Source organism: Trachypithecus francoisi, unplaced genomic scaffold, assembly GCF_009764315.1.
Source record: "Trachypithecus francoisi isolate TF-2019V2 unplaced genomic scaffold, Tfra_2.0 Lachesis_group1, whole genome shotgun sequence".
In the NCBI taxonomy this organism is placed as follows: Eukaryota; Metazoa; Chordata; class Mammalia; order Primates; family Cercopithecidae; genus Trachypithecus; species Trachypithecus francoisi.
This window is the reverse complement of record NW_022681454.1, coordinates 181,637,196-181,660,047: the sequence shown is the minus strand read 5'-3', so window position 1 is coordinate 181,660,047 and position 22,852 is coordinate 181,637,196. Positions and strand designations below refer to the sequence as shown.

Here is a 22,852-nt window from a genome sequence, read left to right as displayed (position 1 = left end):
TTTGTTTGCAGATGACATGACCCTATATCTAAAAAACCCCATTGTCTCAACCCCAAAGCTTCTCTCTTTTTTTTTTTTTAAGATGGGAGTCTCGCTCTGTCACCTAGGCTGGAGTTCAGTGGCACGATCTCGGCTCACTGCAAGCTCTGCCTGCTGGGTTCACATCATTCTCCTTCCTCAGCCTCCTGAGTAGCTGGGACTACAGGCACCCGCCACCACTCCCGGCTAAATTTTTTTTGTTTTTTTAGTAGAGATGGGGTTTCATCAAGTTAGCCAGGATGGTCTCGATCTCCTGACCTCGTGATCTGCCTGCCTCGGCCTCCCAAAGTGCTGGGATTACAGGCATGAGCCACTAAGCCTGGCCCTCAGCCACAAAGCTTCTTAAGCTGATAAGCAACTTCAGCAAAGTCTCAGGATACAAAATTAATGTGCAAAAATCACTAGCATTCTTATGCACAAACAACAGGAATGCAGAAAAGACAAATCATGAGTAAACTCTCATTCACAATTGCTACAAAGAGAGTAAAATACCTAGGAATACAGCTAACGAGGGAAGTGAAGGACCTCTTCAAAGAGAACTACAAACCACTGTTCAAAGAAATCAGAGGACACAAACAAATGAAAAAAACATTCCATTCTCATGGATAGGAGGAATCAATATCACCAAAATGGCCATACTGCCCAAAGCAATTTATAGATTCCACGCTATTCCTATAAAACTACCATTGACATTCTTCACAGAAGTTAAAAAAAAAAAACTATTTTAAAATTCATATAGGACCAAAAAACAGCCTAAATAGCCAAGGCACTCCTAAGCAAAAAGAATAAAGCTGGAGGCATCACTCTATCTGACTTCAAACTATACTACAGTGCTACAGTAACTTAAACAGCATGGCACTGGTGTAAAAACAGACACATAGACCAATGGAACAGAATAGAAAACGCGAAAATAAGACTGCACACCTACAACCATCTGATCTTCGATAAACCTGACAAAAACACGCAATGAGGAAGTAATTCCCTATTTAATAAATGGTACCAGGAGAACTGGATAGCTATATACAGAAAATTGAAACTGGGAACCATATACAAAAGTCAACTCAAGATGGATTAAAGACTTAAATATAAAGCCCAAAACAATAAAAACCCTAGAAGAATGTGTAGGCAATACTCTTCAGGACATAGGCAGGGGCAAAGATTTCATGACATAAACACCAAAAGCAATGACAACAAAAGCAAAAATTGACAAATTGGGATGTAATTAAAATAAAGAGCTTCTGCACAGCATAAGAAACTATCATCAGAGAGAGCAGACAACCTACAACATGGGAGAAAATTTTCACAATCTATCCATCTGACAAAGGTCTAAATATCTAGCATCTTTAAGGAACTTAAACAAATGTACAAAAAAAAAACAAAACACCCAACCCCATTAAAAGGGGTGCAAAGGACACAAACACATAGATACTCCTCAAAAGAAGGAATATAAATCATTCTGTGGTAAAGATACATGCACGTGTATGTTCATTGCAGCACTATTCACAATAGTAAAGACATGAAATCAATCCAAATGCCCATGAGTGACAGACTGGATAAAGAAAATGTGGTACATATACTCCTGGAATTCTATGCAGCCATAGAAAGGAACAAGATCATGTCCTTTACAGGGATGTGGATGGAGCTGGAAGCTGTTATCCTCAGCAAACTAACGCAGGAACAGAAAACTAAGCACCGCGTATTCTCACTTATAAGTGGGAGCTGAACAATGAGGACACAAGGACACCTGGGAGGGAACAACCTACACTGTGGCCTGTTGTGGGGGATGGTGGAAGGGAGACTATCAGGAAGAATAGCTAATGGATGCTGGGCTTAATATCTAGGTGATAGGTTGATCTGTGCAGCAAGTCACCATGGCACATGTTTACCTATGCAACAAACTTGCACATCCTGTACATGTACCCTCAAACTTAAAATAAAAATTGATGAAAAATAAAATAAAATAAAATAAAATCTTTCAGTTTACAGACAAAAAAGGATTGTTTCCGCTGTTAGGATAAAATATAGGAAAATTCAAGAGCTATGTGTTCCCATTCCAGAATTATTATTTGACAGCTTTGAACTTGTCATTAACTTTCCATTAACTCAGTTTCTATTCTGTATAACGGGTATAATTACATGAGGTTGGCTTAGGGATACATTTTTGTGTTCTTCCATAGATTTAAAATAGCTATAAGTGATTGGGGAGGAAAACTACGCACCTCATCATGGCACTACTATGGCCATAGCGTGCGTCGGGCTGTACTAGACAGTCATGAGTGGAGGTCAGACGGGAGGGAGGCAGTGGTGCTGGTGCTCCTTAGACTAGGAAGGAAGCACCATGGACAGAGCAGGGCGACTGGGGCCATATGTCCCCTCTACTGTCTGTGATTCTGCTCCTTTATGGAAAATCCCAGAAACTTCCAGTCTATGACACATCTTACGACTGGGACAGAGATGCTTTCTCATAATGGTGACAAGATAAGCTGAACCTCATTTTTTTTTTCTGGAAAGCATTGAGTCTTTCTGTACTATTATAGAAAACTTGGTCAAATTTGCAAATACCTACACTCAATGAAAGAACTATGCTCACAGATTTTGAAGGAAACTGGTGTGGGTGCTTCAACATTTAAAGAATATGATGAAAACACTAGATATATTTAAACTAGACATTATTCATTCATTTAATAAACGTTTATCAAAAAACAATTGTGTTTTGAGTACTGTACTTGACATTGGAGATTAGTCGTGAGCAAGGTAAGACATGGTCTCTATGCTCAGGGAGCTTGTATGTGAGATGCTGCTAGCTTCAAAAGAAGAAATCTAATCATTGCAAAAATCTGTTGAATGAAAACCATCATCAGGATCCAGAGAACAATAATCTTCACATGGTATGATTCTGAAGTAATTAATAATAATAATAAATGCAGCAGTCTACATACAGAGAATGCCTTGTTTTATGTAACAGAGACATGTGCTATCATGTCTTACAGCCTCTATGCAAACAGTTTTGCTAAAATATTTCAAAGGGCCAAGGTTAGGAATCAAATAGAAAAGCAGCTGTATTTATTTGCATATATTTGCATGAACACTATACATTTTTCACTGGAAATTAGAATTTTAAAAAGTTATCTCAAAAATGCAAGTTTTGAAGTTTTCTTCTCTCAATGCCTTCTTATAATCCTATTCATGGTTTTCCAAGAACCCAAACCAGAGGTTTGGAATACATATTTAAAAGCTTTTCTTCACTAACCATATTAAAAAAAAATACAACATTTGCCTTTTTAAATGTTATAGATATGCAATCCTGCTGAAATCTGAGCCCAGAAACAGTGATAACCGGAGTAATTACAGTGTCTAGTGCTGGGAAATGATAAAAGATGAAATAGTGAGTTCCACATGCCACCCTTCTAAATTGGAGTCAAAGATGTGGTTCCACTTGAAAGCCTCTTCATGTCTAGACAGAATAACAAGGCTTTGGTGCATTTTTAACTAGTTCAGTCTTTCACTGGAGTTTCAGCGCTGTTGTCATTTTCCAATCATGGTTTTTATAATAGTTAATAATAGCAATAATAATAACAGATATCATATGTTATTTCCTTGATATATAATAGTCACTTTCTTAACTGCCTTTGTCATTTTATTTAATCAACAGGAAAAAACAATCCTATGAGGTAAGCACTGTAATTATATTCATTTTCAGATGAGAAACTGGAATTTACAGAAGTGATCCAAACAAACATACAGAGTTAATAAACAGACTAGCTAGTATTCAAACTAGACCAGTCTGATTCCAAACCTCAAAGTGTTCATCTCTATCCTATTAAGAAAAACAGTAAGACAGAAATTAAAATAGAACAAACCATTTGTCTTGAGAAAAACAAACCCACGTCACTTAGATAGGAATAGAAATGGGATTTCATATAGATGTGAGGTGCTTATGTAAAAATGATTATACATTCTTTATATAAACTATATGCATGAAGAAACATAAACATTATGATAGATTGTTTTATTCTCACTCTTTATTGAAAGTAGTGGTTTAGGCTGGGCATGATGACTCACGCCTGTAAGTCGTGACAGGAGGATTAACTGGGAAGGGCATGAGGAGAGTTGGAGGGGGATGGAAGATGGACCTGTTCTACATTGTGACTCTGATTGTTAAATATGGTTAAAAAGAAAGAAAGTAGCGGTTTAGAATAAAAAGCAAAATCAAAGTTATCAGCCAATTTGTGAGTCTAGGACTACCTAATAACAAAACCAGACAAAGATACTATAAGAAAAGAAAATTACAGGCCAATAACCCTGTGAACACAGATAAAAAAACTTCAACAAAACATGAGCAAACAAGCTCAACAGCGTATTGATAGGATCTTACACTATGATCAAGTGGGATATACCCCTAAGATGCAAGGATGGTTCAACATATGCAAATCAATATATGTGATAGACTATATTAACAGAATGAAAGATAAAACCCATACGATCATCTCAATAGACGAAGAGAAACCTTTTGACATAATTCAACATCCTTTCAGAATAAACTCTCAACATTTTAGTTATAGAAGCAATGTACCTCAACATAATAAAGGTCATATGTGACAAATTCACAGCTAACATTATACTTAAGGTGAAAAACTGAAAGTTTTTCCTCTAAGATCAGGAACAAGACAAGGATGCCTCTTCTATGCAATATAGCACTAAAAGTCCTAGCTAGAGGAATTAGGCAAATAAAAGGAATAAAAGGTATCCAGACTGGAAAGGAAGAAGTAAAATGGTTTCTGTAGATATCATAATCATATATAAAAAGCCCTAAAGACCTATCAAAAATATTTGAGAAGTAATAAATAATTCAATAAAGTTGTAGACTACAAAATCAATGTACAAAAGTTAGTAGTGTTTATGTATACTATCTGAAGAAGTCAGCTAGCTCACTGTTAGTATTTATAGTGTTTATACAAGTTTATAAATGTTGTTAGTGTATATAGTGTTTGTATAGGTTTATAAATGTTGAAGTATATATAAAGTGTTTATATAGACTAACAATGAACTATCTGAATTCTTCTTCAATGAAGAAGTTTATATATACTAAAACTGATTGATAGTTCATTTTTAGTCTATCTTGTTCGATAATAAACAATCAAAACAATGCAATTTTACAACAGCATTTTAAAAATACCTAGCAACAAAGTTAACTAAAGAGGTAAAAGATCTGTACACTGAAAACTATAAAAGCCTGTTAAAAGAAATAGAAAAATATGCAAATAAATGGAGAGATATCTCATGTTCATGGATTGAAAGAATTAATACTGTTAAAATATTCATACTATCCAAAGTGAGCTATAGATTCAATGTAATCCATAAAAAAATTTCAATGACAGTTTTCACAGAAGTAGAAGAAAAAGATACTAAAAAATCATGTGGAATTATAAAAGACCCCAAGTAGCCAAAGCAATCTTGAGCAATACAAACAAAGCTGAAGACACCACACTATCTAATGTCAAAACATATTACAAAGCTACAGTAATTGAAAGAGCATGCTAGTGTTGTAAAAACAGACACATAAACCAATGGAACAGAATAGAGAGCCCAGAAATAAATACACATATTTACAGTCAACTACTGTGTGACAAAAATGTCAAGAATATACAATGGAGAAAGGATAGTGTCTTTAGTAAGTGGTATTGGGAAAACTAGATGTCTACATGCAGAAGAATTAAATTGGATCTTTTCTACATCATAGGGAAAATCAACTTAAAATGGATTAAACATAAAGCTTGAAACTGTAAAACTGCTAGAAGAAAACTGGGAAAAAACTTTTTGACATTGATCTAGGCAATGATTTTTTGGATATTACTCCAAAAGCACAGGTAACAAAAGCAAAGATACACCATTTGGATTGCATCAAACTAAAAACCTACAGGAGAAAAGGAAATCCTTTCACACTGTCAATGGGAATGTAAATTAGTATAATCATTATAGAAAATAGTATGGATGCTTCACAAAAAATTACAAATAGAACTATCATAAGACCCAGCAATCTTACTACTGGATATCTATCCAAAGAAAATGATATCAGTATGTCAAAGAGATATCTGCACTTTCATGTTTATTGCAGAATTATTCACAATAACCTAGATATGGAAGCAACCTAAGTGTCCATCACAGATGAACAGATAAAGAAAATGTGGTACATAAATGCAATGGACTCTTATTTAGCTTTAAAAATAAGAAAATCATGTCATTTGCAACAACCTGGATGAACCTGGAAGAGGACATTACATTAAGTAACATAGCCAAGCACAAAACTATAAATACCACATGATTCCACCTATATGTGGAATCTGAAAATACTGAACTCAAAGAAGCAGAGAGTGGAATAGTGGTTACCGGGGTGAAAGATGGAGGTTTGGGGAGATGTTGGGCAAAGGATACAAAATTTCAGTAAGATAGGACAAATAAGTTGAAGAGCATTCATGTAAAACATGGTGACTATAGTTAGTAACAATGTACAGCTGACTCTGTAACAACACGGGTTTGAATTCTGTGGGTCCATTTCTATGCAGATCTTTTCAATAAATACAGTCAGCCCTTTGTATCCAAGGATTCTGCATCTGCAACCAAACACGGATTGAAAATACTGAATTTTCAATCCAGAAATACAGTGTTCGTGGGATGCAAAACCCAGATACACTGAGGGCTGACTTTTCCCATGCGTGGGTTCCACAGGGCAGAATGTGGAGCCTGAGGATTCCTAGATTTTGCTTTAAGCAGGGCTTCTGGAACCAAATCTCCCAACTACACCGACGGATGACTATATCGTATTCCTGAAGACTGTTAAGAGCAGATTTTGTGTTCTCATCACACACACAAAAATAGGTATGTGAGGTAATGCATATGTTAGTTACCTTCATTTAGCTATTTCACAACGGATGCACATTTTAAAACATGATAAATACCATATTTATTTCTCAATTAAAATAAATAAATAATGTTTAAAAATAATAGCTTCTGATAGCAAAGGAAATGATCAAGAGTGAAAAACAACCTATGGAATTAAAAATACTTGCAAAGCATACATTTCATAAGGAGTTACTATCCAAAATATATAAGGAACTCAGACAACGAAATAGCCAGAAAACAAGTAACCCAGCTAAAAAATTGGCAAAGAACCTGCATATACAATTCTCAAAAGAAGACATAAATTGCGAAAAGGTGTATGAAAAAAAATGCTTAACATCATTAACAATCAGGGAAACTCAAAGTAACCCCACAATGAGGTATCACCTCATACCTGTTCAAATAGATATTATGAAAAGATAAAAGATAACAAATGTTGGGGAGGATGTAGAAAAGAGAACCTTTCTACACTGCTGGTGGGAATGTAAATTAGCACAGTCATTACAGAAAACAGTACGAAGGTTTCTCGACAAGTTAAAAATAGAACTACCATATGATCTAGCAATTCCACTACTGGGTATAAATTCCAAGGGGAACAAAATCAGTAAAAGGAAATCCTGTCATTTGAGATAACATGGATGGGCATTATGCTAAGTGAAATAAGTCAAACACAGAAAGACAGATACTGCATGATCTCATGTCTGCATGTCATCTAAAGAAGCTGAACTCACAGAAGCCGAGAGCAGAACGGTGGTCGCCAGGATGTGGGGGAGAACGGGGAGATAGATGTTGGTCGAAGGGTACCAAGTTTCAATTAGGATGAAAGAGTTCTGGACATCTACTGTACAGCATCTCCACTATAGTTAATCCTGAAGCATTGCATGCTTGGAAAAAAAAACCACTTTGTATATTTCCAAATAAAAATTATCAGCCAAGAAGTAGTGGATAGATAGATGTGTCTGGAATATGAAATTAGCCTGCTAGCTCCACTCAAGTTGTTGTTCAGTATCATAAAAAAGCAAACCTACTGCTTGAGCTGAGAGTATGTTGGCACCAATAGAACTAATTCTCAGAATAAAAGGACCATTAAAACTACCCATTACAGAAAACGGAATTACAGTAAACATTGCAAACCCTGGATTATTCAATACAACTTGATTTGTAGTCCTTTAAGTCATTTTGCTTTGAAAGAAAATGACAATTTTCATAATTAGAAACTGGTTGGTTTGCAACTATGCTCAGACTTACCAAAAATATGTTGTTGCTTAGGCCTTTTAAAATGTAATGGAAATCATCAGTCTGAGAAGAGGACGTATGATTGTCCTTACAAAAAATTGCATTTATATCTTCCAGAGTTTCAGAATCTGTAGTTACCTTCTCCAACAACCTAGAAATTTGGCTCCAACTTCCTCTATAATGTGACTTCAGTTTACCCACCTCCTCTTCTTTCCCTTCAATTAGTCTAGCATCTTAACCGTGACAGGGAGTCAATATGCAAATCCAATTCCTGCTTCACATCACTGCTTGTGTTACAACACACACAATTATGTAGATATACGAGGTCTTTTTTTAACCTACTAAAGATTCAGTTTTTACCTATGAAAGATTGTATCTGTTCCACAAGACATATTTTGAAGACTTATATTACACTTAAAATCTATACATCTATCATCATTATCACACCTCTTATATAGTTTGTGTGTGTCTGCTTTTTGTTTGGAGGATTGTTTTGTAATACAAAAGTAAAAATGCACAATCCCTTAAATCTACAACACTATGTATTTTATATGTATGTATTATATACACTTATAATACTTACATAATACTTATATATACTTTATAAACTTTGGAAACTTGGAAGCTTGGAAAACAACCTCAGTAGGAGACCAGATAAATTTACTTCCATACTTGGTAGTAGATAGTTTGATGAAATGAGAAAATATGAATAACTGATATTTATCATTTATTAAGGACTTAATATATTAAATTTTTGTTTCCTTCTCTTATTTAATCCCTACAAAAATTGTACTTACCGTAAATGATGTTATTATCCCCATTTTCTGGGAAAATGTAGGTGCATGCTTGTAACTACATAAACGGATGACGAAAGGGTACAGGAGACATTGACACTGGTCACCCACAGAGAGCACACTGGAATGACAGAGACATGGTTTTCATTATGTGCTCTTCTAGACTGTTTTTAAAATACTATTTATGCAAATTAAATACATGGTAGTAATAGGAAAACTGCTGGGTTTTTCCCTTTAGTTGGACACTGAAGTCTCCTAGGAAGAAGCAGTGATTTATCACTGATATATTCAGTGGATCGCCTGCTGAAGCGCTTATTTTCACTGGGAACAAAATAAAAACACAAGTGTAGTTTTCATAAATATTACTTCTTAGAAAAAGTAAGCTGTACTCTTTTATTTGGGGACAAAATATTTTACGTATTTCATTTTGCTGTATTGTAGAACAATGCAATGGCTTTTAACTAGCCATAAGTGAACTCTTGAGAATTTCATTACAAGTAGACACTTTAGAAGACTATAAGATCTCTCTCGCGCGTGCGCTTTTTTTTTTTTTTTTTGGGATGGAGTTTCACTCCATCGCCCAGGCTGGAGTGGAGTGCAATGGCACGATCTCAGCTCACTGAAACCTTTGCCTCCCGGGTTCAAGTGATTCTCCCCACTTAGTCTGGCGAGTAGCTGGGATTACGGACATGCGCCACTATGCCCAGCTAATTTTTGTATTTCTAGTAGAGATGGGGTTTCACCATGTTGGCCAGCCTGGTCTTGAACTCCTGACCTCAGGCGATCCAACCACCTTGGCCTCCCAAAGTACTGGGATTACAGGCGCGAGTCACTGTGCCTGGCCAAGATCTTTTGAAGTGATTCTGCCATTGTTCTGATTTTTTTCTTTAAGAATTCACAAAGCACTATCAAATACATATTTGACCTTTTAGAAACGTATTATGCTGTTTAAGAAAAAAGTATTCATGAAACTTGTTAAAAACAGTAAGGGAGACTTTGTTCAAGAGGGTACTTTTGTCATAGATCCAGGACCACTGCAATGGGGCCTTACAGTGGGGGAGCAAGATTGGGCTCAGTTCTGAAAAAAATAAGAAAAACTGAGAATTTATAAACGAGGAGCAGGGGAGGGAGCTCGGTGGATGGAAAATTACGAAGAGGAAACATTAGCAGTAAGGCGGACTCTGTGGCCAAACTGACCTGCCAGGATGCTGGCTGGAGGCCGACCAGGGCAATCAGACATCATCTGGAGGATAGTGGAGGATGAGGAACCCGGTCAGATATCCAGGGTGAGCAGACAAGGAGAATGACTAAATTGACTTAAGAGACGAGTAAAAAAGTCTAAAAGTTGAGAAATCGTTAAGAGAGTAGAGTTTGGTCCAGAGGCCCTGTCAATACTTTCTGACACACTCGTATATTAAAATACTACACAGTTACTTGTATCACACAGGGCCATTCGAAAAATCAAAGCTGATGTAAAGTACTGAATTGGAATTAATAGTAGTATAAAATATGAGGGAATTTATTTAACATAGGGCACTTTTTTTTTTTTTTGACAGAGTCTCGCTCTGTCGCCCAGGCTGGAGTGCAGTGGGAGGATCTCGGCTCACTGCAACTGCTGTCTATTGGGTTCAAATGATTCTCCTGCCTCAGCTTCTCAAGTAGCTGGGGTTACAGGTGCCCATCACCACGCCCAGCTAATTTTTGTATTTGTTAGTAGAGATGGGGTTTCACCATTCTGGCCAGGGTGGTGTCGAACTCCTGACCTTGTGATCCACCCACCTCGGCCTCCCAAAGTGCTGGGATTACAGGCGTGAGCCACCACGCCCGGCCTAGGACACTATTTTTAAAGGTGTTAGAAGACCTTAAGGAGCCACCAGGGGATTCCTTGCTGCTGGAAGTTGCCTTTGTCCCTAGGTTGGAGGTTCAAAGGGAGTAGCTTAAGACTTGGAGCTGCCAAGCCTGAAGGAGAACTTTGCAGGCCTCACTAGGCAGGGAGACCTCGTGTCTTACGGGGAGAGTATCACTGGCCGGAGGTGGCACCACAGAAGAGAGAGAAGGGGAGATATACCAGGATATACCAGGACGGGACAGCGCTGACTTTCTGCCGGTGCCTCTCATTGGCTGAAACGAGCCAGCCGTCGATGCACAAGGAATCCTGGGAAGTGTAGTTTGCAGAGATCAGGTCCTCACAGTCCTCCCACGCACAGCAGAGCCACGGAGAGGGGGGAATGATTTTTCAGATCAAACATACAAATAAACAGCCCCATACTGGAAACGTACCACAGTACACAATAGCACCTTGCACTTCTTTTTTCTTGTAGTACCACCCTACAGAGGCAGCCACTTTTAACTCTTTCAGCTGTTTCTTCTGTAGTTTTGTCCCGGTTTCTAAACATGAAACCTATATTGTTATTTATTGATTTTGCATGTTGAAATATTACATAATGATTTTCTATGATGATGGATATAGATTTAGTTCTCTTATTTGCCCCTCCCTCGTTCTTGCAATAGGATTATCACAATAGAATCATATCATTTTTAATGTAGATTAGCAAGCTGTACATCACTAAGTGATGAAAATATTGTTCACCACTGGGCCAGCTAGCATGCTATGTTTACTCTTTTTATACTGTGTAGATGTTTGTTTTGAAGGAGATGCATCTGTTCTTCCACTTGTATAATTCATTCTCACATCCTTAATTCTGTTCTTAGTCTTCTTAATTCTTCTTGGCTATGATTCTAAATAGCAACTACTTTTCTACTGAGTCTCTCTCTCTCTCTTAATTAGAAAAAAGTTTTTGGAGCCTCTTTTCACTTGCTGTGATCTGGACTGGCTGCTCTCGGCTTTAGCTGTGTGCTGTTATCTGTGGCTGTGTTCCTAATTTCCTAACTTGGATATACCGTATTCTAGCACAGACTTCCGTTTTCCTAGTTACTTTCTGTTTTCCTGTGCCATAGCTGATAGGAACTTTTAAAGGAAGTGTGAATTAAAAGCAGTGCAGCTGTAGAATAAAGTATTAACAAAATTTCAAGGTTGAACATTATTTTTTCTTTAAAATTTATCAGGCCTTGTTGTTCTATTGACTTTTAGCCAAAAAGAAAAAAAGAAAAAAAAAGATTTGTGTTGATCTATCAGCGCTATTCAGATTCTCATTCTTTTGTATGTGATTTATGGTTTTTATGGAAAATTTTAGACGCTTCTCTTTAGTGCTGATGCTTTTAAATTTTATATGCCTTAAGTGAGACATTTTCATTTTTTATCCTGGCCATTAAAAAGGATTTTGAGGACTCAGTTTTTGAGTTTGGGGAAATTTTCCTGTATTAGTGCTTTTATAACTTTTTCTCCAGGTTTTTTCTGTCTCCCACTCTTGTGCCATTTTTTCTAGAAAGTGAAATTTCTTGTAATGATTCTCCATGTCTTATATTTTTCCTTGTTGTTATTTCTTTTTTCTTGACAGATTTCCTAAACTTTTCCTGTTGTATTAGAATTTTTGACTATCATAATTTTTTCTTAATTTTCAAAGACTTTTTAATTGTTCTAGTTGTCACTGTTTTCTAATTGTTCATTTTTCATGGCATTCCTGTTGTTATCAGTACAGTTTGTTTTTATTTTTCTGATAATTTATACTCATTTTTTTCAGTTTCTTCTGCTTCCTGAATTATCTCTGCCCCCACATTTTGCTTTATTTTTGACTCACTCTTTCTTCATGGGATAATTTTTCACATATCTGCTGGTCCCTGGACACTAAGATGCTGATTGGAAACTCTGGGTTGTTTTCGGGAACTCGCTCCAGGGAACTCAGGAGGGAGCTGCCCTTTTTCTTTATGTAACCCCTAACGCCAGTATCTGCAGGTCTTTTCTCTGAAGACATCTTTTGATGTCTCCTGAGGAAACGAATTTGAAACTTTGCCTGGAAAATAGATGTAGTCTGAAACGGGGATATCCTCCATGGTGACAAATCCTTATCTTTGGGAAGTGGATTTATCTTTTGATAATACCCAGAGGTTATTTAATCAAATTTGATAAATTGAGCATACAGTAATTAAACAAATAAAAAGTGTGGCTTAATTATAAAATAATGGAACTGACTGACTTGCATAACTCAAACATACCTTTATATACCTGCTCAGTGGTGCTGGGTTGGAAACTGTAGGACTGCTTGCCATCTGCTTCTGCGGCTGCAAGTCACTAGTGGGAGACAGGAAGACAGCAGGTGGAGAAAAGGGAAGCACTCAAGTCAATACAGCCACGGCAGCATTTGGTTTAGTAGTTGACATACTTTTTCTTCCACACTCCCAGAACCGTTCTTATCATCTCCAGCTTAGAGATAACAAGCACCAGCGAGGTAGCACCGCCCCTCTGAAATCTGAGTCCCAGCTCTGTAGGGTCTTTCCCTGACTCCTCCAAAGAAAAGTCCACTTCTCAGGGCTCTGGGTCACAGCCCTGCTGGGCCTAGTTTCCGAGGTTGTAGGTGGTGATAAACCCATTCTGTTTCCTTTGTTCCAGTCCTGGGGGTGTATCCTAAGCATCCTCTTTCCACCTTTTTGCCTTTTCAGGTCTCCAATAGCCTTGGAAACCATTCTCTCTACTAAAATGCTGGTGTGGTTTCTCTTTTTCATGGTGGGACTTGAACCGAAATACTCCTGAACTGATCTTAAAACAAGTGCAAAAGACAATAAATGAATTGTGAATAATGACAGTATCACTTGAATAGTACAGAAGAGAAAAGTGAGTGCAGCGCTTTACACTGTAGGGACCACGTGTGCATCTTGGCTCAGCTACTTGCTATGATGGGAGACTAAGAGCTTTGAACATCTGTTTCCACAAAGCTAAAGTAGGGATATTACCTATTTTCTTAGGCAATTAGCAGCAAGAAATGAGACCATAGATATTAAAGACTTAAAACAGTGCCTGGCATATAATAAGTGTTTAATAAATTGTATTTAACATGTTAAACATAGAAGGTTACTAAGTTAGAGTGGACATATGTATTTATCTTGATTAAAAACTCACCAGTTTATGTTCCTGCTCCATGTGTATTTCCTGTGAAAGTTTTAACAGGACCCGTGTCACTGTTAGTGTTCAAAAGTTTTACTTTGTGAACTTTTGGAAAGTTTAGCATTGTGATTGAATTCTGAATTAAGTGATTGAATTACTGGGGTCTGTCTAGTAAAGCCTCATTCTCATGTGCAATAGGTTCCTGTCACTTCTGTGCTTCTCCTGTCTTCTCCTGTCTTGCATTTCAATTAATTTCCTTTCTTTTCATTAATTTCCCTTTTCTCTGTGAGGCATTTGTATTTTTAAACACTTAATCTGTGTCCAGGATTGAACTAGCAAGTATAAATTACGCTACTTATTGATAACTTCTTTGCATGTTATATTTCAAATAATTCTTTTGTGCAATTCACTGCAATAAACCAATGCCCTGAATCTCTGGCACATTTGATCCAGTCACCCTTGACAGCCCCTATCATGTGTTTTCTCACAAGGATGAATAAACTGCATCATATGATAATATTTTTATTTCTGAGGCATTTCAACATTTTAAAAGTTTTAAAAGGATACATATTATGAGCTTCAGTCCTCACAACAAACCTATTCTGGAATTACGCATATTTTACAAAAATAGATGCTGTGCAGCCAGGCGCTGTGGCTCACGCCTGTAATCCCAGCACTTCCGGAGGCCAAGGCGGATGGATCACCTGAGGTCAGGAGATTGAAACTAGCCTGACCAACATGGTGAAACCCCGTCTCTACTAAATACAAAAAAAATTTGCCGGGTGTGGTGGTGCATGCCTGTAATCCCAGCTACTTGGGAGGTTGAGGCAGGAGAATTGCTTGAACCCGGGAGGTGGAGGTTGCAGTGAGCCTAAATCGTGCCATTGCCCTCCAGCCTGGGCAACAAGAACAAAACTCGGTCTAAAAAAAAAAAGAAGTGGATGCAGTGGTATTTTAAGTGCCCTCCTCAAGGTCGGATGTTTTCACTGGTAAAGTCAGGAAACGCGCTGAAGTCTTCCTTATTACCACATAATGTCGTTAGACTCTCAGCTCCGTGAACACGCTTAAGGTTATGTGAATCTGAAGTGTCTTTCCATGGCTATAAAAATTATCAAAGAGATAGCTGAACCATTTTGTGTCCAGTTTCTTTCGGTTTACAAAGTGCTTCAAAGGGATACACTCCATTAACTATTACATCTTGTCAGTCTGAGGGTTGAAGTTGGCCAAACAGCATTCTTGAATTATGTGAGACTTGTCTCATGTTGATTTGGAGGATTTGTATGTGCATGTGCATGTGTGTGTGTGTGTGTGAGCGTGCTCACGCATGTTTTGGCTGGGGGTTCATGGATAGTGACGGTTGAGAAGCCCTGTGTTAGAGCATTGCCAAATGGGTGCTTGCAATTTCCTTACCTAAAAATATTTTCAAACTAGGGTATTTCTCTGCCTAAAATTAGTTAAAATAATCTTGAGTAAAGTTAGAGAGACCAGTTTATGTAAAAATAATTTCAGACACCACACCTATCTTAGTATTTAATCTGCTTTAATATTGCTATCATATAAGGGCTTCAGAGCAAATTTCCAAGATCACATGTTCATTAAAATGATTTATTCTACTAATTTTATCTTTTTTTTTTTTTTTTTTTGAGACTGAGTCTTGCTCTGTTGCTGAGGCTGGAGTGCAGTGGTGTGACCTTGGCTGACTGCAACCTCTGCCTCAAGGTTCAAGCGATTCTCTTGCCTCAGCCTCCTGAGTAGCTGGGACCACAAGCGTGTGCCACCACACCCGGTTAATTTTTTATATTTTTAGTAGAGATGGGGTTTCACCATATTAGCCAGGATGGTCTCGATCTCCTGACTTCGTGATCCAAAGTGCCTGGCCTTCCAAAGTGCTGGGATTACAGGCGTGAGCCACTGCGCTCAGCACGTTTTATCATTTCTTTAAAGAGCAAAATTAACAATATTAATAGGATAATATAATGCCATTTGTGAAGCAGTGCATTGCAGTGTGTCTTAATCCATTTGTTCTACTGTAGTGAGACACCTGCACTGGATAACTTCTAAGCAACAGAGACTTATTTCTCACTGTTCTGGAGGCTGGGAAGTTCAAGTTTGAGGCGCCAGCAGGTTTGGTGTTTGGTTTGGTCCTGGTTTCTGTTTCGAGGATGGCACCTCCAATGCTGTGTCCTCACAAGGCAAAAGGCAAAAGGGCAAAAATAGGCCTTGCTAGTTATCTTCAGCTTTTGTATGAGGTCACCAATTCATGAGAGTGGAGCCCTCTTAGCTTAATTACCTCCCAAAAGGCCCTAACTCTTAATAGAGTTGCTTTGAGGATTAAGCTTCCATATGAATTTTGTAGGGGACACAAACATTTAACCTGTAGCATTCTGCTCTTGACCCTCCCCTCAAATGTGTGTCTTTCTTATGTAAAAAATACACACATTTCATCCCAATAGCCCCAAAGTCTTAACTCATGCCAGATTCAACTTTAAAGTCTAAATTCAAATCTCCACTAGATCAGATATGGGTGAGACTCAAGGTACAATTCATCCTGAGGCAATTTGCTCTTCAACTGTGAGCCTGTAAAGTTAAACAGTTGTATGCTTCTGAAACACAATCCTAAGCAAGTCCAAAATGCAACATGTCAAACAATATTCAATCTTGAGGCTTGGAAATAATCTTTGATTCTATGCCCTGCCCGCTGGACACACTAGAACAGAGTTTGGACCTCCAAGTCACTGAGGGACCCCACCTCCACTGATTTGCTTGGTGTAGTCCACACAGCAGCTTTCAGGGGATGGAGTCAGGTGCCTGCAGCTCTCACAGGCTGGCGTTGCTTTCCTGGTGCCTCCACAGTCATGGTGTCTTGGAGGTGACCCCATCTCCACAGCTCCCCCAGACATTGCCCTAATGGGAGCTCTCTGTGGTGGCCTTGACTCCATGGCTGTGCTGGGCATTGCCCTCGTGGGGGGCTGTCTGCAGTAGGCCTGCCTGTGAGTGTAGTGTTTTAAACCATAGCCTTTGAAGTTTAAAACACTGGGCCCCACAGGTCTCTGAGCCATTCTTTGAAATCTAGGTAGGGGTATCGATGCCTCCATGGCTCTTGCAATCTGTGTGCTTGTAAACTCAGCACCATGGAGATGTCACCATTTATTGCTTGTGCTCTCTGAAGCAGTGGCCTGAACCACACCTGGGCCCACTTGAGCCACGGCTGGGGTGGGCAAGGAGCACTGTACTGAAATGCCAGGAACATAGACTTGCGGCAACCCTAGTCAGTGAGGCCACACTGGGCCTTTCTTTTGAAACAGTTCAACCCTCAAGGCCCTGGCATTCTGGGCCTATGATAGGTAAGGCAGCCACAAAGAATTCAGAAATGCTTTGGGGCAATTATTCCATTGTTCTGATGAATAGTGCTTGGCCTTCTTCTACCCATACTAACCTCTTTATCAAATGCTCCCTTAGCCACACCCTTGGCGTTTTCTCCCAAACACGCTTTTTTATTTTTTACCATCTGGCTGTGCCAAAAATTTTCAAATCTTTAAGTTCTGTTTCCCTTTTGATTATGGATTTCAGCAATGATCAGATTTCAGGTTTCTTTTTTCTTGCACTTTACTATAAGCAGTCAAGAGAAGCTATACAACACCCTCAATGCTTTGTTTACATATTTCGTTCATGAAATGTCCTAGTTTATCACTTTTAAGTTGTGTCTTTCATAAAACACTAGGACACAGACACAATTCAGCCATATTCTTTGCCATTTTATAACCAGGATGCTTTTCCTACAGTTTCCCATAAGATTCCTCATCTCCACCTAAGAACACATCAGAACAGCTTTACTGTCCATATTTCTACCAGCATTCTCACCATGACCACGTATGTAATATCTAAGAAGACTGAGGCTCTATCTACTGCACTTCTCTTCTGAACCAGAATCACCCTTAATGCACTGTTCACAGCAATGTAATCTTTTTCTAGCATGCCTGTCCAAATTCTTCCAGGCTCTACCCATTACTCAGTTTCAAAGACACTTTCACATTTTGAGGTATTTTTATAGCAACACCCATTTCTGGTGATACCAATTTGTCTTAGGTTTTGTGCTGTTATAAAAAAATACCACAGGGTGAGTAATTTATAAACAATAGAAATTGATTTCTTATAGTTCTGAAAACCGAGAAGTCCAAGATCAAGGGGCTGGCAGGTTCATTGTCTAGTGACAGCCCTGTCTTTGCTCCCAGGATGGCGCCTTGTATGTTGCATTCTCCAGAGGACCAAACACTGTATCTTCACATGCCAAAAGGGAGGGAAAGGCAAAAAAGTACAAAAGAGGGCTAGTCAGTTCTCTCCAGCCCTTTCTTTGTGAGGGCGGAGGCCTCATGGTCTGATGATTTCCTAAGGGCCAGCCTTTTGATACAGTTGCATTGAGAATTAAGTTTCAACATAAATTTTGGAGGAGATACAATACCGCTTTATTGTAAGTGAGGTTGAGAAGTATCACTTTATTGTAAGTTAAACAAGTTAGGCTAGAGTCTTGTCTCTGTAATTTATTAGTTTTTGCTCCTTGGAAGCCACTTGCTTTCTAGTATCTTATCACATTCATAAAATGAGATGAATAAATGAAGTAGAGTTTAAATATCTACCAATATCAATTCTCTAATTCCAGAAGTTTTAAAAATATATGCCTTTCAACTACCAAATCAGTTCAAAGACATGCATAGTCATAACCACCAAAACTCCATTACAAGATATAGAAATAGCATTCCAAAATAAGCAGCATTTAGATATAGAAATAGAAATCAGCATTCCAAAATAAGCAGCATTTAGATGTGGCAACAGCAAGCAATCTACAAAAGAAATCAAGAAAGTAATCCCATTTACAATAGCTACAAAGAATATAAAATACCTAGGAATCAACTTAACCAAAGTTAGGAAAGATATGTACAAGGAAAACTATCAAACGCTGATAAAAGAAACGGTAGAGGACGCAAAATAATGAAAGGATATGTCATGCTCTTGCACCAAAAGAATTAGTATTGTTAAAATGACAACACTACCCAAAAATGTAGAGCTTCAATGGAATCCCCGTGAAAATGCCAATGACATCCTTCCAAAAAATAGAAAAAACAATCCTAAAATTTATATGGAACTACAAAAGAGCCAAACTGAAGGCATCACACAATTTGTCTTCAAAATATACCACGACGTTGTAGTAACCAAATCAGTGTAGTACTGGCATAAAAGCAGACACACAGATCAACAGAACAGAATAGAGAACCCAAATGTAAATCCAGGTATTTACAGCCAACCCATTTTTGACAGCGGTGCCAAGAAGACACAACGGGGAAAGGCAAGTCTCTTCAATACGGTCCTGGGAAAACTAGATATCCATATGCAGAAGAATGAAACTAGACTCCTAGCTCTTGCCATATACAAAACCCAAATTAAAATGGATTGAAGACTTAAATTTAATATCTGAAATCACATAACTACTGAGGAAAACATGGGGAAATGCTACAGAACATAGGTCCGGGGAAATATTTTTTTGTGTAAGATTTCCAAAAATACAGGCAACCAAAGCAAAAATAGACAAATCAGATAACATTAAGCTAAAAACTTCTGCACAGCAAAGGAAACAATAAAAAAGTGAAGAGACAACCCACAGAATGAGAGAAAATGTTTACAAACTATCAATCTGAGAGGAATTAATAACCAGAATATAGAAACTCAAACAACTGAATAGTAAGAAAATAAATAATCTGATTTTTAAAATGGGCAAAAGATCTGAATAGACATTTCTCAAAACAAGACATGCAAATGATCAACAGGTATATGAAAAAATGCTCAACATCACACATCGTCAAAGAATTGCGAACCAAAACTACAATGATTTACTCCGACTAAAACACCTTTTATCAAAAAGACAGGTAATAATAAATGCTGCTGAGGATGTGGAGAAAGGGGAACCCCCATATGCTGCTGGTGGGAATGGAAATTAATAAAACCACTATGGAGAACAGTATGGAGGTTCCTAAACAAACTAAAAATAGAACTACCATATGATCCAGCAATTCCACTACCGGGTATATACCCCAAAGAAAGGAAATCGGAATATTGAAGAGACATCTGCATTCCTGTATATACTGCACCATTATTCACAATAGTCAAGATACAGGATCAACCTAAGTGTCCATCATTGGATGAACGGGTAAAGAAAATGTGATATATATATGTTATATATAACATGAATATAGTTAAATGAATAGATTCTAATTTATCTCTATGTATTTTATATTACATAAAATATTGTTTGTGTGTGTGTGTGTATATATATTTACACACACACAGTTCTATCTATCCATATCTGTATTTACACACAAATTAGCCCAATCAGATTAGCTAAAGTGAGGTCCTTTGAATTCTGACAAATAAGCAAGGGGTTTAACCTGTTCCCTTGATCTGTTAGTCCAGAGTCTATTTACAGAGCTGTTATTACTGGTTTTTGCTTAGAGAGGAATAAAGAAATAACTTTTTACGTTTTGATGTTAAATAAATGTAGGATAAATGTATACATAGCATTCTGTATATATATATGTATACACTGCCATATGCCAGATGAACTGATGACTTTTCCACATATGGAAGAATTTCTTAAGATCATGTTTAACTAGCAATTTCCCTCCCTTTCTTTCCCTAACTGCATGCTTGAATATAGGTAATACACATTACCTATAAAAGTATTTATAGTATAAATAGTATAAATACTATAAATACTTTTATAGTATTTATAGTATAAATACTATAAATACTTTTATAGGTAAATAAATAGGTAAATAAAGTATTTATAGGTAAATAAAGTATTTATAGGTAATACACAATACCTATAAAAGTATTATTTTGATACGGACATTTTGAATACTGTCTTTTGCAAGCAAGAATTGAAGACTCAGAAAGGGGTCAGAAAGGATATAAATTAGGATCAGTGGCCCCAATTTGGTCTATTCCCGGTGGTCCATGCAGAATAATCAGATGTGATAAAAAAGAGCTCTGAACTCATATGTACAGAACAAGACAAGACTCCCTTTAGACCACCGTATTAGTTTATCTCTCAAGTTCTTAAATCATTTTGGTAGAACTGCTTGACGTCAATATCAAATCAAATGCATTTATGAACACTATGTTTGTTCAGCTTGCTTCCAAACTATTTCTTATTATATTTTTACTAGCCCTAATTACACACAATTAAAAGCTTTAAGCAATGACAGAATACATTGTCATGCTTTTAAGATACCTTATTTATTTGTATTTGGAAAACTTAAAACTAGATATGTTAAAATATGATTTGTTTCTTGATAAAATTCTGTATAACTAGAGGTATGGTTGAAGTACTTTGCTATAAAATATCCCAAAACTGCCCTTTAGATATGCTTTCTTTAAAAATACTATTGCTGCATAATTTTTTATAATAATCTTTTGCTTTTTAAAATATTTTGTCATGTTCTTGTCTCATATAATATGGACAGAGACTGATTTCTTAAACACATGACAGTTAATTGCTAATACTTCTTGATAAAAGTCAATGCCCAATTAAATTCCACGTATACCCTGAAAATAACATCTTCATAATTTCTTTCTAGTCATAACATCTCAATTCTCTACTACAAGATTTTTTGGTTAATGTTTTGTACTTAACCCAAGGTTAATGTTACTACCTTTGCCACTAAATGTAGGCTAAATGTTATGATCTTAAATGTACTAGAAAGCAGCTAACTGAGCCAAAATACAAGTTTGAATTTTATCATAAGGACTTGAATTTTGTGTTGTTCTAATTTGTATTCAGGCTCAAAGCTTCCAAAGAGGGCAAGGTAAGTATTATATGAAAAAGACGATTATTGAAAAGCAGACTAAGAATGCTTCTAGACTTTTAAAGTAAGCTGATTTCTTACTCAACTGTATTAGAAATCATTTGTGTGAAATATTTCTGTATCCCAACAGTCAAGGGAAGAAGGAGGAGGAGAAAGAAAATCGTGGAAAAATAACTTAGAACATTTAGTAGGAGGAAGGTGCCTCTGAGAAAACTGTGTGTAAAGTGCAAGACCGCGCAGAAAGAAAAAGTCACAGAGAGCTGTGCAGGGAAGACTGGAAACTTGGAGTCTGAGAAACTGTTAGCAGCGGCCCGTCGGTGCAGGTCTGCAGCAACCTCAGCTCTTGCCTCCGCAGAAGAAAGAATACGACTGAGGGGCGTAAGACAGAGAGAGAAACCGTGGCAAGTTTTAGAGCCGGAGTGAGAGTTTACTACAAAGCTTCAGAGCAGGCACGAAAGGCAGCAAAGCTCACTTGGAAGGATGACGTGCACAGTGTGAGGCTGGCATGCTTCCGGGGTCTTGCGTCTCTTGTCCCCGATTCTGGCCTTGGGGTGGGCTGTCTGCCTGTGCAGTGGCCTGCGGGCACTTGCAGGGGCCACAGGTGCAGCGTGTTTTCCGGAGCTGTCTGCACGCTCATCTGAGGCGTTCTTCCGGTACCAAACGTCCCCGCAAGGTCATCGACCAGTGAAACGCCGCCATTTTGCCTCTTACTGCGCATGCTTGAGCCCACTTGCCCACCTCCTGACACCTGACTGGAAGGCTGATCACCAGGTTCAGGTGTTTCCATCTGCTGAGAGGAGACTGCCTTTCCATGGCACTGGCTGTAACCAATTAGTTTTTTAGAGAGACAGCTTAACAACTGCCTGACCATCATCTGATGGTCACCTGACATTTCTGTTGGGATAGAGGGACTTTCTTGCCCTGCTCATGTAGGCCCATCTACTGTAACAAAGTTATTTAAAAGATATTTTGAGAAGTGTATCAAGAAAAACAGCAAGAATTACTTTCTGTAGAGTAAGGTTCCTGTGTGT

The 22,852-nt window shown here is 37.7% G+C and overlaps 1 long non-coding RNA gene across 1 annotated transcript; it reads right to left on the bottom strand.

Moving 5' to 3' along the window:
- Positions 1–8,969: 8,969 nt before the first annotated feature.
- LOC117084873 lies at positions 8,970–22,545 on the bottom strand. Its single transcript, XR_004437725.1, has 3 exons — positions 22,294–22,545; positions 13,080–13,155; positions 8,970–9,087 (listed from the first exon to the last, which is right to left on the bottom strand). It is a non-coding gene; the product is annotated as an uncharacterized LOC117084873 (long non-coding RNA).
- Positions 22,546–22,852: the final 307 nt, after the last annotated feature.